Raw genomic sequence first — 19,044 nt, 5'->3', positions numbered from 1 at the left:
TGACAAAATGTTTAGGAATCTTCCGAATCCATTAGATATAGAAGATTTCATATTGTAGGTTTCCACTGTGGCCACTTCCGCCAGATTACTTGCAGGCGGTAGGGCAAGAGTACCCATTAAGGCAAGGTCTTTTAGGAGACCTACTCCAATATTTTTAAGCGAGTGATTGCTTCCATGGATCATTGGAATGCTTCCCGTAACTTGTGAACTGTCGGGGAGGAAAGTTTGTTGGTCGACGACTGTAATTCCTCCTTGAAAGGGAAATGCAATCTTCCTGAAGTAGGTCGACACAACTACGGCCATGGCATATATCCAGGGCCTTCCCAGTAGGATGTTGTAATCGAGGTTTCCATCAATTACTTTAACATCAATTCCTACTGTTTTGCCCCCTAGTTCAACTTGCAAGTTACTTAAAATCCCGTATGGAGTGTATGATCGTCCATTAAATGCTTTTAACGTCGTTGACGATCTCGACAAGGGTGGTGAGCCTAAATTCTTCCAGCAACTCATCGACATAATACACGTAGATGCCCCCTCATCAATAATTGTTCGATGAACAGTTTTGTTGAGGGCTTTCACTTGAATAAGGAAAGCTAGTTGAGCTGGTAACTGAGGGTCATATCCTTTATGATCAAAGGCCACAAGATTGGAATCCCTTGGGCCAATCCCACCTATTGTTGATAATAAAGCTTGCTCTTGGGAGGGGCAATTTTGCGGTACCTCAAGTGTCGACATAGCGGATGACGATTGGGCCAGGTCCTCTATTATATTATAATTCTGTGCTATTTTTGCACGAGGATTAAATGTTGATTTGTGTACTATTCCCTTTGGCGACTTTATCATTTGTTTAGGAATGATGGGTGGCACAACTTCGGTCAAAGTTGTCGTCGAACTACTAGGTTGTTCATTAGCCTTGTTATTCGACAACTGTGGATTCCCGTAATCTTTATTCCTTGTCAAAGCATCATTTTGCTGCTTTGAGACAGACAACACAAGAACTTGGGATCGAGAAGCATTTTGATTAGCAACCAGTTTGGTTCCCGGGTTTAGAAACGGATCAGTCAATACTGCTGAGGTTTTCGAACTCTTAAAGTATCTTTTAAGCTCAGCTTTGTATGGACATTCATTCGTCCGATGGTCCTCATCGCATATTTGACACCCGAAAAGGGGTTTCCTTTGCCCAGAAGGGTTTGCAGAAGCTTTTTCAGGAGATGACTCATCCTGCTTCTTTTTCCTCCCTTTCTTTTTCTTCTTGCCCCCTGGTTGCTTCAGTTTTTTTCCCTTGTCGGTCGACATGGCATTTACTTCCGAGGCAAGAAGTTCCTCATTTGCATTTTGACTGGAAATCTTACGGGCCTTTTTAGATGTAGCCTTTGTCGATTTCGTGTCTGTCGCGCTAATCACGCCATCGATGGCATGAGAGTCATTGTTTGATTTAGGAGGAGGAGGAATTGAGAATTCCGGTCTAGGGGCGTCAGGTATTTTGTCGTAGAGCGTGCCAGACTGAGTATAGACCAAGTCCAGATATTGCGCACGAGCGATGACTTGCTCTTCCGTTACGACTCCCCCCTTTGCCACATCTTCCGTGATTGTAGGAAGTAAGGATTTGATAAACCATTCAGCTAATAGCTGATCGGGAACATACGTTTTTACCATCCTACGACGACGTCGCCACTCATGTATATGATCAGATATGTGAGTGGCCGTTGTCTGTTTGAAGTTGGTTAGGAGTTCCGTTCCCGTTTCATACCTTATCGGTAATTGAAAATGGGTTAAGAAAGTCGTGGCTAAGGTACTGAAGTTGTCGAACGAAGCTCTAGGCAATTCAATATACCATTTTTCCGCTGGACCAGTTAACGTCCTCTGAAAAAGGCGAAGCCTAATCGAATCATCGTTTAGGGTGTTTGATGAACACCACAGATGAAATGTCATCACATGATTCGACAGATCTTCACCTGGATTTCCATTAAATTTAGGAATATCTGACGGAAGTTTATGCGGAATCGCTGGCCACCAATGGGCATAAGCAATTGGATCATTCGTCAGCCGGTTTAGATCTGGTAATTCTAGAGTTGCTACAAAGGGCAACTGTTGATTCAGGTTAGGCGAAGCATACCCAGGATAAGATGGAACCGCCTGAGCAGTGGGTCTTTGCATACCAGCATAATGTATTTGATGCTGGCAACTTTGACAAGGTTGATGGGCATAACCATTATAATATGGTTGTTGATAACCGCTTTGGAAATGCGATTGCCCATTACTTACAAAGACTTGTTGCTCAGGTCCTTGATATGATTGCTGGAATGGGGGTTGTTGAGTTTGAACCAACTCTGGTTGTTGAACCATTTGTTGTTGACCGATACTGGATGATTGACCAAGATGAGGAGTCACAGTACTTGTTTGATCCTGAGTCGCTCCAGATAAGGAGGCACTAACCTGAGGTTGTGATTGAGTCGTTGAGACAAGAGGTTGTTGTATCACAACCTGAGGCTGTTGGGGTTGACATACAACAGGTAGCGCTTGTACTTGCGACGCAGTCACCATAGCAGGTATAGTGGGAATATTCGACACAGGGTGGACTGGTTGCATTGAATATACAACCCTTGGTTGCTGAGGCAGTATTGGTACCCAACCGTTGGATGTAATTCCAGTTTGACCTGAACTTTGTTGTAAACTCCCATATGGTTGCTCTTCGGGGGGGAACAATGAAAAAGCATACTGCCCTCCATATGGTGGCAATCCAGTACTTAAAGGGTAGATTGGCCTTTGAAGACACATTGGATCAATTTGTTGAGTTTCAACATAAGAAATACTAGATGATAATCCGGATGAAGAAATAGGAACTAACCATGTCGTCGAAATAGTCTCTGATTGGACTCCAGCTTGTTGTTGACAATTTTCCGGGACAGATGGTATACCAGCGAACATCGTTGGAGTAGCAGCAGGAGGCTCTGCCGCTGCTGTGTCGGATGACACAGTCCTGGATGTCGACGGTTGTTCAGACATATTTAGTCTATCCAAAATATTTTCTAGCGATTCTACAAGAACTTACGATGAAAAGAGACTAACTTCGAAGATCAACGAGCGAATGGTGATGATTATTCCGTTTAAAATAAATTTTAACGACGCTTGGACACAACTTGCTTTTTCAATTTTAAAGAGTCGAGAAAAAGCTAAAGATGACTCTAGTCTCCTTCGATGTTTTAACGAGCCCGAAGTGACAAATGCTCGGATGGACCTTTTCCGTTATAGAGTCTAAAAAAGGCCAAAAGGAACTGCTCTGGAGTTCTAGGTAGAGGGTGTGCCAAACTTTTCGCAAAACCGCAGAATACTTTTTAAGGTACGGGCGGTCAATCTTCCTGAATGCTGTGTTCAGTGCATTGCGATTAGTAGGGCGGCCGACACGGTTTCCTAAGGATAAATGTTTTATGCCTATAGGGGTCTCCCAATATATACTCGACGGTACGTGGGAGCACAATCCGTATTGGCGCTATCGTCCCTCTGGAGGAATCACCCACCATCAACGAGATCGACAGTCACCAGGCTTTACAACACCGGAACACGTCTCTAGCCTAGACCTCTATATTGTGCGTTAAGTTACAAAGCGTTGTTAAGTTCATTCAATTTATTTTAGGTTGATCTTTTTTAGAAGTTTTCCTTTTGAGGTTCACCACGAGATGTATGATACAATTCCTAAATGCAGTCTAAAGATGATAAGCAAGCTTTTATATCTTTTCAACAATGAAAATCCTAGCTACAAAGGGAAAAGAAAGACACCATCTTTTCTCAAAGAGAAATCAGCACACTCTAAATGCACTTTTCCCAAATCAAGCATGCAAACTATCAAGATGCAAATTCACAATGCAGGTGTTTGTTTTCCGCTCTCTTAATATTGATGCCTAAAAAGAAAGCTTTTTGTACAACTTTGAATTCGCTTTTAAATGACAAATACAAACAAGTTTACTTTTTCGAAATCAGAAAGGGTAGAAGAGAATACAACACTTAACGATTATCGAAATGAATACTTGTTTTGACACTCAAAAGAGACAAACTCAAACCAAAAGCAAAAATGAATGTATAACCAACTGTAAACAGCCAATGAACTCTCTCCTAAGATCACAATCAACAGATCTGAATCAAGGGCTACAGGATGACTATTTCACTCTTGCAAAGGAAAACTGCAAATGACGCCACAAACACATAAAAACACTCACAGTATTTTTGTACAAAAGGAGGCGGAATATAAGCAGAGAAAAGGAGTTATTAGGCAGGTACCTATGCTGGTTACAGGCTGCAAAAATCAGAGATCAAAACAAGGCAAAACAGAGCAGAGAACCCCAGCTGCACAAGGCCTAACTGGATCAGCGCACCCCTAACACAGAGGTTTTGACATTCAGCGCAGGTAGCCTTCACGGGACCTGCGTTGAAATGCAGAACCTCTTCACAGAGTCTGCGCTGAAGGAGAAACGAGAGTTCCTCACTGGGTTCTGGGTCACAGTTTGCTATTTAATCTACAGTTTCAGGCCAAATCAAAGCAACAAGCAAGGTACAATCAAAGGGATGCTTTGAGGGAGGGCTAAGATCTATCACAAAGGATCATCAAATCATTTGTGAGTCCATTGTTCAGATCATAGACAAATCCAGTGTGTTATCACTGAAAATTCTGTTGCCAAAAATTGCTCAGACTAGCTTAAGGAAAAAGTGTTTTCGCAGCGCATAAATCCTTTAGCAGTTTCGCAGCGCAACCTGTTTTAGTGATTTCGTAGCGTGTTACGAAATTAGGAATTTGTTCGAATCCATAGCAACTGTCATGCAAAATAGTTCTGGGGTGGATGCATTTTACAGGTGGCATGTTCTCAAGCTCCTGCATGTATGCTTGTCATCAGTTCTGAATCTGAAGGGAAATATTACAGGTGAAGGAGTGTTTTGAGTGGGATGGTGACTTTTATGCTTTGCATCCACCACTGTTGCCAAGCAGAGACAAGGGAAAAGTCTGAAGTGTTGCAGCCGCAAAACAACCTAATCCCCAAAGGTGCAGATATAACAAGATACAGGGACTACTTTAAGGACCTTGGTAAGAATGAAAGGGTTGAAGTGATTGCACTACCGAGTTCCTTAGTGCAGCGTTCTGTTTTTCAAGATGCACCAGATTTATTGGTTTCTTTAGATGCTCTGAAGGCACCATCTCATCATAGGGGAAAGTACGAACCAACATTATATGGTAATTTGCTTGGGAGTCTTCCCCTTTCTTTGGAGGCATCAATGCTTGTCATTAAGTCTGGTCAGTGTGGGTTTCTTAGAGAGGGTGCAATAATTTGTTCATTGATGGATGCACGACCAATGCTTATCATACAGCCATTTGGGCAGCAATCTTTGTTCAATAAATATGTGGACAGCTATTACAATGATGCTGATGGATCTGTTGGTTCTTCATATCATACAAAGACACTTATGGAAAATTTTTGTCCAATTCTGTTTTGGCAACGGATTTTGAAGGACAAGCATCGATTGCAACGACTCATTCAAGTGGCTGGCAATGAGACCTTCACAACTCAGACACATGATTTTGCTTCAATTGCTCCTAGGCTTGAGCAAGAGTGGTCTTCTTTCCACCATTTGGTGCCGTCATCACTTCATGCTATTGCTGAGACATGCCCAAGTTTCTCTGCATTTTGGAAGGTCCACCATTGTATTACAATGATTATGATTTCAAGCACACATGCTTTCTCTCTCCAGGACAACTTGAAGCAAACTTGAGTTTTGCCATTGGCACTGAACTAGCAGATGATATTGTTACAGATGTTTGTATTCAGGCTTCATATGTTGACTCAGGGTCCTTGAATACTTCAAGTATAAGAAATGGGAGCACCCAAAAGAAGCTGATGAAGTTTTGGTTAAATATGAGGCTAGACTGGAGGACGGAACTGCTGTATCAAAATCAGAGGAGGGTGTGGAGTTTTATGTGAAGGATGGATATTTCTGTCCAGCTTTTGCCATAGCTGTCAAAACAATGAAGAAGGGAGAAAAAGTATTGTTGACAGTGAAGCCTCAGTATGGTTTTGGACATCAAGGACGTGAAGCAATTGGAAATGATGTAACCGCGCCACCAAACGCAACATTGTTTGTGGATCTTGAGCTTGTGTCTTGGAAGGTTGTCGATGAAATTACTGATGATAAGAAAGTGCTGAAGAAAATCCTGAAGCAAGGAGAAGGTTATGAACGACCTAATGATGGGGCAGTGGTCAAAGTGAAATACACGGGGAAGTTAGAGGATGGCACCATATTTGAGGAAAAGGGATCTGATGAAGAACCATTCGAGTTTATGGCTGGAGAAGAAGCAGTCGAAGCCCTTGAAGGTCACTTGTAATCTCAACAATGCAGCTTGTAAACTCAAATTGAAAGACTATATACAAGCAGAAAAATTATGTACAAAGGTTTTGGAGATTGAATCGCAAAACGTTAAGGCTTTATATAGAAGAGCACAAGCATATATTCAGACAGCAGATTTGGAGCTCGCAGAGCTGGACATAAAGAAAGCACTCGAGATTGACCCCAACAACAGGGATGTGAAGCTCGAGTACAGGGCTCTTATAGAGAAACTCTGGAGTACAATAGCAAGTAAATAAAAAAAAAAACATTATTCCTGTGCTCGATTTTCTGATAACAAAAGGTATCAAGGACTGTGATTCAAATGCCTCCGGTGAAATTAGTGGTGTTTTCGAAACCTACTTTTCAGTAGCTAAGCGAATAGGTTTATACCTGGCACGCATATGTCACAAAGAATGAGCTTTCACAAAGAATGCTTGAGGATCACATGGAATGAGTGAAGAGGCCAAATGATGGTAAGGATCTGATTGCCACAAGGCCGCCGTTATTGGTGACACCGGGGACCCATTAAAATATACATCGGGGCCACCTCTAAACATTCTTTGGTGATTAAAGGTCTTATTGAAGATCTCAAGGCGATGATGTCAGCTCCACCGTTGTCTGAGGTTCTTCAGGCTCTTTATGATGATAAGAGCGTTTCTCAGGATTAAAATGCTTGTATGAGTGTGAATTCCTCTCATGAAGTAGAAGCTACGACAAACAGTGGTTTTGATCAGCCTAGTCTACCAGCAGTCCCTTCCAGTGGTAATGTAACGCATCTTAGTGTGGTTGGGAGAGGTGTGTAACGTACAACACCGGTTCCAGTTGATGTCTCAGAACTAGAACCACCTGCCTATGCCTAAAAGATTATTTCCTTTGTTTTCAAGGGAGAATACGCTTATTGTTTCAAATGCACAGCTTGTAAAAACACCAACAAGACCTACTAATTTAGGATTAAACTCACTACTTCATCCCTCTTTAATGGATTTTACAGTTTCTGAGCCAGATTTTTTAAAAGATTCGTCAGAATATCAGAAGTTAGAGGTTTGTCAGTTACCAACTCTCTATGTCAATGAAACTGCAGTAGTTGAATGTTCTCAAAGTTTTTCTACGACTGATGATGGTTCCGCTTCAGAAAGCACAATAATAACAAATGAGTATCTTGTAAAAAGATGGAGTTTCCTATATCAAATGTTGGAGATGCATCAAAGCCTGAGATGTCCTCTATTTCTGACAATTTAAGGAGCACTCTAAAGGTTTGACATCCATGAGATTTTCTCAATCTTAATAGGTAAAGTGTTCTGAGATGATGCACAATAAGCTGCAAAACTTCTTGGAGAATTTGAAACAAGATTTTAGGTCTGAACTGAAGGAGAGGGAAATCAAAAATAATGGTGACTGCAAATTCCACTGGTAATATTCAGTTGATAAAGATTTTGGGTTGAAGCTATGTTTTTTAAATTACACAGCAGTTTCGTAGCGCGCTACGAAACTGCTGTAGGTGGTGATTTTAAACGCAGAGCAGCTATTGTGATACTGTGAGCGGGAGTTTTGAAAGAGAGACACCTGTCCATCAATACAACCTACAACACATCAGAAACATGGCAGCATTCCATACCTGGGGTTATTAAAGAGCTGGGAACATGCTGCTACATTTTCAAAGAGTGGTGGAAGACAAGGACCAGGAAAACAGGGGTTCTATCCTAATATTATTGAATCATCAACGCATCCAGCATCCAATGCTAACCTGGAACATTGAATCCTCATCTCATGCTATCACAGCCGCTTCCAGAAAGAGAGAAGATGTCAAAGAATGAAGTTCATTGTAATTAAAGCCATCAAAGCTACCGTTGTAGTAATCCACTTGGCAGAGAACGAGTCTTAATTGTAATAAATGCTATGTCCAGCATGATGTAGAATTAGGATCTTATTTGCTTTAGGATTCCAGCGCTGTCAATTAGTGGTCAGATGTAATTATTAGTTAGTTAAAAGTTAGTAGGTGTCATCATAGGTAATTATTGAGCTTCCCTCACGCTGGAGGAGGGAGCTCGAATCAGGTAGAGTAAGCATTCTATATAGAGCTGAAAGATGAATGTAAAGAAGGTTGGATGTTTTGATAAAAGACAAGACTATTTTGGTTTATGTATATCAGATTTCAGTAATGCAAATGACTGTTGTTTCTTCTCAGGATTCACAATAGATCTAATGGTTCAAATGTATGATGGTTTATTCTCTTTAGTGTTCTTTTACAGTTTTGTTACTGCATAATCACTCAGAACTCATGTGTCATGCTCTGACTTCCTGTATGCCTTGGCAAGCTGTGTTTTATGTAAGTTATGTTTGAACATTAGATGTAAAGTGCCCTGATTTCTATGAAAGGATAGTACAATTGTTTACTGAGATTTTAATGACTCCATAAGCCCAATGGGAATCAATTTGATATTTGTCCAGCCAGCTACTTTTTCTTCATGTGTTTTGTAAGAGTTAGCCATCTTGTTCAATATTAATAACCTGTGAGAGAGCCCTCTCAGACTAAGGAGGCTAAGCCTTAGTTAAAAGCCTGGTTTGAAATAGTTACACAAAATCTTGCTGATTGGCAGCCTTCAGTGTGTGATTTTGTGATAACATTTTGGTGCGTCTGCCGGGAGTCTGAAGATTATTCTTTCCCGAAATTATGAAGTTGAACTTCTGAAGGTAGCAGGAGCTCAGAGAAGGTTTTTGAGGCTGCAAATCTACCTTGGCGACTCCATTGTTGAAGAGTTCGAAATTCATAGGTTCATGGTGATTCCACTGGAGTTATGAAGTACCCAGATGCTACCATTCTTATTTCAAGGTATGCATGCATAGATTTTTCAGGAATTCATGGTTTCCCAAGGATGCATATTTTCTAAGGAATGGTCCAAAATTCAATGGAGAAGATTTGAGTTTAACCTTGAAGCATATATCAGATTTTTGTGAATTTTCAGCGCTTCTTAGGGTTAAACATGAGGATGTTTGCATTATGTTATTCTATGAATCACTTCAAGGGAAATGTAAACAGTGGGTTGAAAGCTTTCCTGCCAAATCCATTAAGTCATTTCAAGACTTATGGCTTATGTTTTTGGAGGAATGGATAGATAGGTCAGAGGTGGTGACAGACTCTCCCTCAGTTGAAGGTTTTAGACAATGGAATAATGATCATAGTAAAGAAGAAACAAATGAATATTTTTCTTTGTCCTTGTCCTCATATCTAAAATCCTTTGACTGCAAGTCAGAGGATAAGATGAGATTTTTGAATGAAGTTGCTGAGGACATTGAGAAAGAAATTGAAGGTTTAGAAGGTCAAATTCAGGCATATAGTTTTCATAATCATGATCATTATTTTCAGAGGTTTTCTATGGCAGAACGCAAGGAGAGAATGTTGGTTCCTTTCTCTTTCACGATTGAGGAACTGAACACTGCTGTTGAAGATCAGTTTGCACAGCTGGAAAGTTACAAGGAAAAACAAGCTGATCATGTATTCTGGGATCCTGTAGCTGATTACATGGAAGAGTTTTACTCTCAAGTTTTTCAGTTTTCCTATAAAGATCAGAGACAATTTCAGTGGCAGGGGTCATCACACTATCAGATTGGCTCTGAACTCCGATGCAGTCAAAGAAATCAAATATCAGATAAAACAGAGGATTGGCTACATTGGAAATTTCATATTGATTGAGCAGAAAGAAGTTGAAATTGTTAGGGTAGGTAGGTAGAGGTAAATGCAAAATAAGCTCAAGGTCAACTGAGCATTTTTTTAGTAGAAGTAGCTTTCTTTCTCCTACAGTCATGCTGGTCAAGCAAATTTCTGTTTGTCAAATAAATTTTATAAGGCACTGGAACTGCAGGTTCTTAGTGCACCCCAAGGGCACACTATCCCAAGTGGAGCCACTGTTATCACTGAAAATTCTGTTGCCAAAAATTGCTCAGACTAGCTTAAGGACAAAGTGTTTTCGCAGCGCATAAATCCTTTAGCAATTTCGCAGCGCAACCTGTTTTAGTGATTTCGTAGCGTGCTATGAAATTGGGGATTTGTTCGAATCCATAGCAACTGTCATGCAAAATAGTTCTGGGGTGGATGCATTTTACAGGTGGCATGTTCTCAAGCTCCTGCATGTATGCTTGTCATCAGTTCTGAATCTGAAGGGAAATATTACAGGTGAAGGAGTGTTTTGAGTGGGATGGTGACTTTTATGCTTTGCATCCACCACTGTTGCCAAGCAAAGACAAGGGAAAAGTCTGAAGTGTTGCAGCCGCAAAACAACCTAATCCCCAAAGGTGCAGATATAACAAGATACAGGGACTACTTTAAGGACCTTGGTAAGAATGAAAGGGTTGAAGTGATTGCACTACCAAGTTCCTTAGTGCAGCGTTCTCTTTTTCAAGATGCACCAGATTTGTTGGTTTCTTTAGATGCTCTGAAGGCACCATCTCATCATAGGGGAAAGTATGAACCAACATTATATGGCAATTTGCTTGGGAGTCTTCCCCTTTCTTTGGAGGCATCAATGCTTGTCATTAAGTCTGGTCAGTGTGGGTTTCTTAGAGAGGGTGCAATAATTGGTTCATTGATGGATGCACGACCAATGCTTATCATACAGCCATTTGGGCAGCAATCTTTGTTCAATAAATATGTGGACAGCTATTACAATGATGCTAATGGATCTGTTGGTTCTTCATATCATACAAAGATACTTATGGCAAATTTTTGTACAATTCTGTTTTGGCAACGGATTTTGAAGGACAAGCATCGATTGCAACGACTCATTCAAGTGGCTGGCAATGAGATCTTCACAACTCAGACACATGATTTTGCTTCAATTGCTCCTAGGCTTGAGCAGGAGTGGTCTTCTTTCCACCATTTGGTGCCGTCATCACTTCATGCTATTGCTGAGACATGCCCAAGTTTCTCTGCATTTTGGAAGGTCCACCATTGTATTACAATGATTATGATTTCAAGCACACATGCTTTCTCTCTCCAGGACAACTTGAAGCAAACTTGAGTTTTGCCGTTGGCACTGAACTAGCAGATGATATTGTTACAGATGTTTGTATTCAGGCTTCATATGTTGACTCAGGGTCCTTGAATACTTCAAGTATAAGAAATGGGAGCACCCAAAAGAAGCTGATGAAGTTTTGGTTAAATATGAGGCTAGACTGGAGGACGGAACTGATGTATCAAAATCAGAGGAGGGTGTGGAGTTTTATGTGAAGGATGGATATTTCTGTCCAGCTTTTGCCATAGCTGTCAAAACAATGAAGAAGGGAGAAAAAGTATTGTTGACAGTGAAGCCTCAGTATGGTTTTGGACATCAAGGACGTGAAGCAATTGGAAATGATGTAACCGCGCCACCAAATGCAACATTGTTTGTGGATCTTGAGCTTGTGTCTTGGAAGGTTGTCGATGAAATTACTGATGATAAGAAAGTGCTGAAGAAAATCCTGAAGCAAGGAGAAGGTTATGAAGGACCTAATGATGGGGCAGTGGTCAAAGTGAAATACACGGGGAAGTTAGAGGATGGCACCATATTTGAGGAAAAGGGATCTGATGAAGAACCATTCGAGTTTATGGCTGGAGAAGAAGCAGTCGAAGCCCTTGAAGGTCACTTGTAATCTCAACAATGCAGCTTGTAAACTCAAATTGAAAGACTATATACAAGCAGAAAAATTATGTACAAAGGTTTTGGAGATTGAATCGCAAAATGTTAAGGCTTTATATAGAAGAGCACAAGCATATATTCAGACAGCAGATTTGGAGCTCGTAGAGCTGGACATAAAGAAAGCACTCGAGATTGACCCCAACAACAGGGATGTGAAGCTCGAGTACAGGGCTCTTATAGAGAAACTCTGGAGTACAATAGCAAGTAAATAAAAAAAAAACATTATTCTTGTGCTCGATTTTCTGATAACAAAAGGTATCAAGGACTGTGATTCAAATGCCTCCGGTGAAATTAGTGGTGTTTTCGAAACCTACTTTTCAGTAGCTAAGCGAATAGGTTTATACCTGGCACGCATATGTCACAAAGAATGAGCTTTCACAAAGAATGCTTGAGGATCACATGGAATGAGTGAAGAGGCCAAATGATGGTAAGGATCTGATTGCCACAAGGCCGCCGTTATTGGTGACACCGGGGACCCATTAAAATATACATCGGGGCCACCTCTAAACATTCTTTGGTGATTAAAGGTCTTATTGAAGATCTCAAGGAGATGATGTCAGCTCCACCGTTGTCTGAGGTTCTTCAGGCTCTTTATGATGATAAGAGTGTTTCTCAGGATTAAAATGCTTGTATGAGTGTGAATTCCTCTCATGAAGTAGAAGCTACGACAAACAGTGGTTTTGATCAGCCTAGTCTACCAGCAGTCCCTTCCAGTGGTAATGTAATGCATCTTAGTGTGGTTGGGAGAGGTGTGTAACGTACAACACCGGTTCCAGTTGATGTCTCAGAACCAGAACCACCCGCCTACGCCTAAAAGATTATTTCCTTTGTTTTCAAGGGAGAATACGCTTATTGTTTCAAATGCACAGCTTGTAAAAACACCAACAAGACCTACTAATTTAGGATTAAACTCACTGCTTCATCCCTCTTTAATGGATTTTACAGTTTTTGAGCCAGAGTTTTTAAAAGATTCGTCAGAATATCAGAAGTTAGAGGTTTGTCAGTTACCAACTCTCTATTTCAATGAAACTGCAGTAGTTGAATGTTCTCAAAGTTTTTCTACGACTGATGATGGTTCCCCTTCAGAAAGCACAATAATAACAAATGAGTATCTTGTAAAAAGATGGAGTTTCCTATATCAAATGTTGGAGATGCATCAAAGCCTGAGATGTCCTCTATTTCTGACAATTTAAGGAGCACTCTAAAGGTTTGACATCCATGAGATTTTCTCAATCTTAATAGGTAAAGTGTTCTGAGATGATGCACAATAAGCTGCAAAACTTCTTGGAGAATTTGAAACAAGATTTTAGGTCTGAACTGAAGGAGAGGGAAATCAAAAATAATGGTGACTGCAAATTCCACTGGTAATATTCAGTTGATAAAGATTTTGGATTGAAGCTATGTTTTTTAAATTACACAGCAGTTTCGTAGCGCGCTACGAAACTGCTGTAAGTGGTGATTTTAAACGCAGAGCAGCTATTGTGATACTGTGAGCGAGAGTTTTGAAAGAGAGACACCTGTCCATCAATACAACCTACAGCACATCAGAAACATGGCAGCGTTCCATACCAGGGGTTATTAAAGAGCTGGGAACATGCTGCTACATTTTCGAAGAGTGGTGGAAGACAAGGACCAGGAAAACAGGGGTTCTATCCTAATATTATTGAATCATCAACGCATCCAGCACCCAATGCTAACCTGGAACATTGAATCCTCATCTCATGCTATCACAACTGCTTCCAGAAAGAGAGCAGATGTCAAAGAATGAAGTTCATTGTAATTAAAGCCATCAAAGCTACCGCTGTAGTAATCCACTTGGCAGAGAACGAGTCTTAATTGTAATAAATGCTATGTCCAGCATGATGTAGAATTAGGATCTTATTTGCTTTAGGATTCCAGCGCTGTCAATTAGTGGTCAGCTGTAATTATTAGTTAGTTAAAAGTTAGTAGGTGTCATCATAGGTAATTATTGAGCTTCCCTCACGCTGGAGGAGGGAGCTCGAATCAGGTAGAGTAAGCATTCTATATAGAGCTGAAAGATGAATGTAAAGAAGGTTGGATGTTTTGATAAAAGACAAGACTATTTTGGTTTATGTATATCAGATTTCAGTAATGCAAATGACTGTTGTTTCTTCTCAGGATTCACAATAGATCTAATGGTTCAAATGTATGATGGTTTATTCTCTTTAGTGTTCTTTTACAGTTTTGTTACTGCATAATCACTCAGAACTCATGTGTCATGCTCTGACTTCCTGTATGCCTTGGCAAGCTGTGTTTTATGTAAGTGATGTTTGAACATTAGATGTAAAGTGCCCTGATTTCTATGAAAGGATAGTACCATTGTTTACTGAGATTTTAATGACTCCATAAGCCCAATGGGAATCAATTTGATATTTGTCCAGCCAGCTACTTTTTCTTCATGTGTTTTGTAAGAGTTAGCCATCTTGTTCAATATTAATAACCTGTGAGAGAGCCCTCTCAGACTAAGGAGGCTAAGCCTTAGTTAAAAGCCTGGTTTGAAATAGTTACACAAAATCTTGCTGATTGGAAGCCTTCAGTGTGTGATTTTGTGATAACACAGTGATTGGATCAAAGCAGCAGCTGTCTACTTTGCATCTGAGAATAGCAGATGCAGTTCGATTACTGCTCTTGAGTCTATGAAACAAACAATGATAGAGACACAAATAAAATGACTAAACAGATCTCCCCAGCGGAGTCGCCAATTTGTTGTGGGGAAAAATGCCTATGTAGGACGATCCTATCCACCTAAGGTGTGACAGTGCCTTAGCAACAAACAGAAACAGCTATTCTAGTATTCTTCCTTTATGAATTAAGAATGAAGAGAGATGGATGTACTAACCGGTGTCTTCCGTTTGTCCCTCGATCCGATTTCTCTTCTCTTTGAGAGTTCCCAGCTACTTGCCTTCTCGCTCGCCCAGCTTCAACAGGTTTCTGCAAGATCACAAGAAGAGAACACTACACAAAGACATAGATTCATATTCATAACTAGTTCAGGATTAGAAATAAACTAAACATACTAATGCAATCATACATCAAAGATACATCAGTATATAGGAGAAACCAAGATAGCTTTATTGATGAATAACAAGGTTCAGGAGGAGATACAACCAAGAGGGCTCCAATCCAGCATCTCCTTCCCAGCAAATGAAATTCATATCTTCACCTTCCTTCAAAGCATTAAGCACCCAATGATTCCAATCTCAAACCAACAGCAATTCTTTGCAATAACAAAATTCCAGCCTCTAGATCTCATGGAGGAGAGATCCATATATAGATGTTTGGAGAGAGGATGAGTCAGCTTGAGATCTGACTAGTGTCCTCTCCCTCTATCAGTTCTTGCTTCCACTTGGAGACTAAGAGCCTCTTACTCATCACTAGTCGAATTCCTTGAGGCAAGTGCCATTGGAGAAGATTCTGGAAGCTTCCAGGGTCTTTCCACCTCGTTGAATGAACTTGCCATTTGTCACTTCCCGCTCAGCGCACCCTCGTAGTGCTTCTACCTACGTTGCAGTGCAGCTAGCCAGTGTAATCTCTGCATTTCAGCGCAGACAGCTAGTGGAGCCTCTGAATTGATCCTGAATTGACTTGTTTTTGAGCAGTTTCTGGTGGAGAACTTCTGTGAATTCCTGTGGTTTCCTAGCCTTGTTCCTCTAGGGGTAGGAACAACATGTTTAGGGACTTTGGATCCCTTAGATTATGGACATTTCATGCTTATTGCTGTAAGGCACAAAAATGTCTATAACAGTTAGGGCCCGGTGAATCTAAGCTACTCGGTGAGGAAGGTTTTTCAAAAATGGCTAAGTGTGGGATAGGTAATGAATTGTGATGAACCTTGACTGTGATCACACACTTATCATAATTTGATGACACGAAAACATAGATCATATGAACACATGAACAAAGCATCTTCCTTCATGTGACTTCCTTACGACAAGATACGACAAGTGCGACACTTAAGATCGACTTTAGGACAACTGTGATGACACTTGTGTGACAATGCTCAAGACTTTTTGTATGGGTGCAACAAATGTTTACATGGTTAGAAAAGCTCATATACACAAAGAATGACCTTTGAAACCATTAGAATAGGCTTGCAAACATTGCATGATAGCCAAACATGCCAAAAGACAACAGTTAACCCAACATGCAAAAGGGACCAAAGCACTGCAAGAAAGCTCATGAAATGAGCTCTAGTGTTTGCAACAACAATGTAAAAGACCAAGGAAGGCTTTGAAATTGAGTGTAATCCAGAAAAATAGGAGGGTGGTGCAGCAGCTACAACACTTTGTGACACACTGGTTGAACTCCGACTTCTCTATCTTGGTTAAATTATTTTGTACAGGGCCTTGATTCTTTAGGGAGCATTGATTCATCATGCAGATTACTTTTTCCTTCCCACTTACCCTACAAACAGATGCGGTCCCCTCTATACCTTCTTGGTTTGACACAACATAAGATTAATCATAATCACAATGTTTCGAGTTGGGAAGGGTAGTGTAGCTTGTGATCTTAATATTTTCAGAGTATAATTTTTCATCTATGGTGTTGCTCCGCTACCATCAAGCCTGGACAGTACCCCAATAGAGTCAAAGAGGAACACAAACATTGATCCACTGCTAGCGAGCCTGGACAGTACCCTAGCAGAGTTTCTTTCTTCACCTCTCTTTGTAGGAAGCCTTTCTCTTCTTTCGCCTTTATTTATTTATTTAAAGAGAATTGTGCATTGGCACTTATTTATTTTGGGGTGAAAGAGGGATCCTGGCTTATTGAGAGCATAAGAGGTTGTTCCTTCAGAGAAGCATATAGAGACCTCTGATTTAGGTTTTCTTGTTTAGATTTCTCCATTTCTACTAGTTGGATAATCTTGAAGACACCAAAACAGAAAAACCGAGTATATGCATTAGGTTTCTAAACTAAACATGGGTTCATGGTTGGACAAAAAATATCTTTACATATGGTTCATATTTTTTTTTGGAACTTCATCGGCCAAAATATGTAACCAACACAAGGAAGACAGACAAAAGTCTATCCAAATGTTGAAGTGTCACAAGACTCTTTATCGTTCGGCTACACACATACTCAAAAGCCAGAACATGTTCATGCACAACACTTATTCACATAACGAAAATAAAAACAAAATTCAAACAAACAAACAAAATATTATGTACACATTGTAGGGCACAACCCAAGATCTTCATTGAAAATATTATTTCAAGTCTTGGCCATTGACAGGGAGAGAATCAATCTTCTTGTCAAGTAACTGAACATGATAAGTGTGTTGGCCAAGCTTTTCACGCACCGTGAATGGCCCAATCCACGGGGACTAAAACTTAATGTGTTTGCATTTGTCCTCATGAGATTTATCCCACTTTAAGACTAAGTCACCCACACTTAAGTTGTTTTTCCCTGCAAACTTCCTGTTAAACCACCTCTTGATAAGATTATGCTGAAGTGAAAATTTTTCTTTTGCTTTCAACCTTTCTCCTTGTAGCTTATGAAGGGTATCCATCCTACGTTGAAATAACAAACATGGCTTGTCTTGGGATTCTTGTGAGAGTTGAAGAGTAGTAAAGTAGATGTTGGGTGGGAGGATGGATTATTTTCCGTACACCAGGAAGTAAGGGGAGGTGTTCAGGGAAGGTTTCGACATGACTCAGTCAGCCCATAAGGAATTTACCAAATTAAAGTGCCAGTTTTGCTACTCAGAGAATATGGTATTTTTTATAATGCAGATTAGGTTCTTATTCGTGGATTCAGCAAGACCATACCCATGCAAATAATAATTAGCTGAGTGTTTCAATATGATACCATTTTCCAATGCAAAAACACAGAGCCTCAATTTGGGTCTGGAAAATAATGGTGGTACAATCGTACACGGAAGAACCTTGAGGAGAATGTGCGGAAGATAGTGCCGTAACTGCCAGGGATCGCAGTGCATTTGCAATATTTACCGGTTTGGAACATGCTGACGAATTGTTCGGGATTCATGCGGCTATTTAAAGAAGGTCAGTAGAAGAAAATTGTTCATGCGGCTTCGAAAATTGTTCGCTTTCTGCTACGTGAGGCCACTGGTGCTGGAATCTACGAGGTTCTCGTCGGGCTCGCAGTTGGAGCGGTTTGATAGAAGTTTTTGAGCAAATCAAATTGAGAGAGGATGGATCAGAATCGCAGCAGCAATAAACAAAAAAAAAATTTAATGAAGTCAAAATTATTGCATGTAAATGGGCATACTACTGTAAGACCTAGTAAGGCATGTGTACCCCTTGGTGATCACCGGTAAAGTCTGGGTTAGACCTAGGTGATAGGGGGGATGTCGGGTTAACAATACCCCGGGTAAAAACTCTAAGGGGGGTAAGAGCTAGAGTGAGCGGGATTGTCTCACTTAGCAGGTTTCGCTGGAGTTAGTCAAGGAACCCCAAGTCAAGTTTAAGGGGGGAATATTGTTAGGTAAACTTGACTCAGGATAGAGTCAAAGTTGACCAGGTTAAACAGTGATGGTTTTGGGGCACATGGTATTGTGCACCCATGGTATTATATGTAATGGAACTTATAAAAGGCTGGAAGGACTTCATTGTAATGCAAGACCTGGAGGTGAGTGATGAAGGCTCACTTGGTCAGATTGGCCAGGGTTTTGGCCAATGCTAATGAGATCTTATTAGGTTGGGTTTTTCCCGGATTTGGGGTTTTCCCAAATAAACATTTGTGTTTATGTGTTTATGGTTGTTGTTGGTTATTTTTATATTTGTTTCTCTCAGTAATCCTCAGTAATTAATTTGTGTTCTCGGGTAAATTTCTTAACAAAGTATGTTTCATTGTCGAAAACAAGTGAAGTACGAATGTCGAACCTGGAAATGATGTTCTGCTGGAGAAAGTTAATGACTTCCTGATCATTCACCTGTTTGATTTGAACTGCTTATATACACCGCGTGAAATAATCGATGGAAATTAGGATGTAGCGGTGTTGCTTTGATTAATGCGGGAA

At 40.5% G+C, this 19,044-nt stretch overlaps 1 pseudogene; it reads left to right on the top strand.

Moving 5' to 3' along the window:
* LOC149209174 (70 kDa peptidyl-prolyl isomerase-like) overlaps positions 1-12,253 on the top strand; it is a 104,490-nt pseudogene extending 92,237 nt beyond the window's left edge.
* The last annotated feature ends 6,791 nt before the right edge of the window (positions 12,254-19,044 follow it).

The sequence above is a fragment of the Pinus tabuliformis genome, chromosome 1_2 (genome assembly GCF_031772625.1).
Source record: "Pinus tabuliformis cultivar Carrire ecotype Pingquan chromosome 1_2, CPIR1, whole genome shotgun sequence".
Taxonomy (NCBI): Eukaryota; Viridiplantae; Streptophyta; class Pinopsida; order Pinales; family Pinaceae; genus Pinus; species Pinus tabuliformis.
Note: the sequence above shows the minus strand (reverse complement) of the source record. Positions and strands in the feature narration are given on the sequence as shown.